Raw genomic sequence first — 3282 nt, forward strand, 5'->3', positions numbered from 1 at the left:
GAATGACCCTTGGACTCAAGAAGAAAATGGCTGAATCTTGGGGCCATCCTGGTGCACTCAAGAAGGATACTTTTAGCTTGGGATTCAAGCCAACAAAAGAAGATCTGAAACAAGCTTCATTGAAGATGAAGGCTCGCAATAATGCTCGAATCACGAAGACGGAAATGGCCATGGATCCATATCCGTTCCCCTCAATGGCCAGTACATCAAAGAAGGGGAAGACTTCCCATGCTATGAATTCCCTGAGCCATTCGTCCATGATGGGATCCGTGAACCAGGATTCGAGGTGTTCCTCGATTGTGACTTCGTTGATGAAGACGAAGAGCTCTTCACAACCGAGAAGCCAGCTAGCCTGAACTCTGATGATCTAGGAATCAACCTTCTTTTTGGAATGGAGAAAAATGAGTCTAAGACGGTCCGCAATGATAACTCCGAGCTCGTTCAAGCTGTCATAGCGAACAAGGATTTTGACTCCTCCGAGTTAATCGTCCAAGCTGACAACATTTCAAGGGGATGGCGCAAGACATTGAGGATCACTACGCCGAGTGGAGAGAAAATAACCGCTGGCGAGGGTCCTATATTTGATGAGTCTGACTCGTCTGGATCCGAGTCCGAGTCTGAGTCTAAGTCTGTAGACGAGTCCTTAGAGTCTGAGGCCGACCCTCTTTCTGCTATAGAGTTCAACCCTGAGTCTCTTGTTGAGTCCTCTCTTTCTAGTTCTAATAATTCTGGTGAGGTCGCATCCAACCTTGCCTCTCTTGATGTATTAGCCAATGAATTCAATAAAATGAATACCTTTGCTTACACTAGTAGAAAAATACAATAAGGCAACCCCCAAATGGCACCGGTTCAGGCCAAACCGGTGCAAAAAATCGGCCTAAAAATGGGCGGGTGTTTAGACAAAGTGAAATGGCACCGGTTCAGATCAAACCGGTGCCAAAAATACAAATTGCACCGGTTTGAACCGGTTCCATAAGATGTTAGAAAAAAAAACAGTTCACTTCAATTCACATAATAAACCATTAAAAAAGTTCTCAGCCTCTTTTTATTTCATTCCATCTGATCTCCTTCTCTCTCCTCTCTCCCTTCTCCTCCTCTCCCTTCTCTCTCCTCTCATCTCCCTTATTGATCTTCATCTCCCATGCATATTCGATCTAGCTCCTCTCTCTAAACCGATCTTCTTTCATCTCCTCTCCCTAGCTTCTTCGATCTCCTCTCTTTCTTTGATCTACACCACCACAAATTCGACCACCGCCACAACATCACCACTGCCGCAAAGCCGCCGCCACCACCACAAAGGTTGACGGCCGCCGCAAATCCCACCGAATTTCTGGGTATAATTTATACGAGGTTAGGATTTAATTTGATTTTAATCGATTTTGTTGGATTTAATTTAGGGTTTAAAGCAATCAATTTTGGATTTTAATCAATTTTTCTGGGTTTATTTAATCGATTTTTGGATTTTAATTCGATTTTTGTGGGTATAATTATCCGAATTTAATGGGTTTTGTATTTTAATTCGATTTTTTCTCGTTTTTTCTGGGTTTAATTTTGGGTTGATTAATCAATTTTAATTACATGCATGTGTTTTTTTTTGGTTTTTTTTTTTTAATTACATGCATGTGTTTTTTTTTTTTTGGTATAATTTATACAAGGTTATGGTTTAATTTATAAGTTTAATTCGATTTTAATCGATTATGTTGGATCGAATTTATTGTTTAAGTAATCGTTTTGGATTTTAATCGATTTTTCTGGGTTTATTTAATCAATTTTTGGATTTTAATTCGATTTTTGTGGGTATAATTATCCGAATTTAATGGGTTTTGTATTTTAATTCGATTTGTTCTCGTTTTTCTGGGTTTAATTTTGGGTGGATTAATCAATTTTAATTACATGCATGTGTTTTTTGGGTAATTTTTTTAATTACATGTATGTGTATTTTTTTTTTTTTTTAGTTTTTGGGTTGTTTTTTTTTCGGGGATTTTGTATTTTTTTTCAATTTTATTTTTTATAATTTTGTGTTTCTGGGTATAATTATCTGAATATAATCGTTTTTGTTTTTTTTTCAATTTTCAGTTCGTGAGTTATCTTCGTCGAAAATTGAGCCGATACTTTGCTTCTGCAATTCAGCTACTGAGCTCGTTCGTCGAATCCATTTGGTTTTTTTTTTTTTTTGGGCAAGTGTAAAACTACTGATTGTAAATTTCAATTATATTATGTATTAATGTATTATGTAACATTTTGGTGATTATGAATTTCAATTATATTTGGTGTGTTATTACTGATTATGAATTAATGTTATAATTGGTGTTGTATTAGTTTTCTGCCAATTTTCAAGTGAACAAAGAACAAGAACAAAAACAAAAAAAAATAATAATAATTTTGGGCAGTTTTGGCACCGGTTAACCGATGCCAAAACCAATGAAATAAAAATTTTGGTTCATTTTTGGCACCGGTTAACCGGTGCCTAATTGAATATATGGCACCGGTTTTGAACCGGTGCTAAAAAGGGGGTATTTGGCACCCCCCACATAGGCAGCGGTTCAAACCGGTGCCTTAGACCGGGTTTGAACCGCTGCCAAAGCACTTTTTTCACCTAGTGTTACGATGCGTGTCATTCCCCTAGCCTTGATCAATATTGCTTTGCTAATGATAAAAATGACAAAGAAATAATAAAAGCAATGGAAGAACATGAAAATAAAACAGCAGTTATTGAAGATACAGAAACAGTTAACATTTCCAATGATACGACTGTTAAAGAAGTAAAAATTGGATTAACATTAAGTCAAGATGAACGCAAAGAGTTAATTAACTTGCTTAGTGAATTTGTTGATGTATTTGCTTGGTCATACCAAGACATGCCAGGAATTGACAGGGATATAGCTCAGCATACGATACCACTCATTCCAGGTGTGAAGCCTATCAAACAAAAGATGCGCCGTATGAAACCGGATGTGGCTCTCAAAATCAAGGAAGAAATAAGGAAGGAGTTGGCCGCAGGTTTCATCAGAGTATCCAAATATCCGGAATGGATAGAAAATTTGGTTCCAGTTCCAAAGAAGGATGGAAGGATTAGAATGTGTGTTGATTACAGGGATCTCAATAAAGCAAGCCCAAAAGATGGGTTCCCTCTACCTCACATTGACATTCTGGTCGATAATATAGCAAACCATGCACTCCTGTCATTCATGGATGGTTACGCCGGATATAATCAGGTATTGATGGCCGAAGAATATTGCTATACGGTAATGCCATTCGGGTTGAAAAACGCGGGTGCCACCT

At 37.7% G+C, this 3282-nt stretch overlaps 1 long non-coding RNA gene across 1 annotated transcript; it reads left to right on the forward strand.

The window, feature by feature from the left end:
• Window positions 1-1038: 1038 nt before the first annotated feature.
• LOC145630782 (uncharacterized) lies at window positions 1039-2278 on the forward strand. Its single transcript, XR_014112248.1, has 2 exons — window positions 1039-1350; window positions 2077-2278. It is a non-coding gene; the product is annotated as an uncharacterized LOC145630782 (long non-coding RNA).
• The last annotated feature ends 1004 nt before the right edge of the window (window positions 2279-3282 follow it).

This window comes from Chenopodium album, chromosome 5, assembly GCF_948465745.1.
Source record: "Chenopodium album chromosome 5, dcCheAlbu1.1, whole genome shotgun sequence".
In the NCBI taxonomy this organism is placed as follows: Eukaryota; Viridiplantae; Streptophyta; class Magnoliopsida; order Caryophyllales; family Amaranthaceae; genus Chenopodium; species Chenopodium album.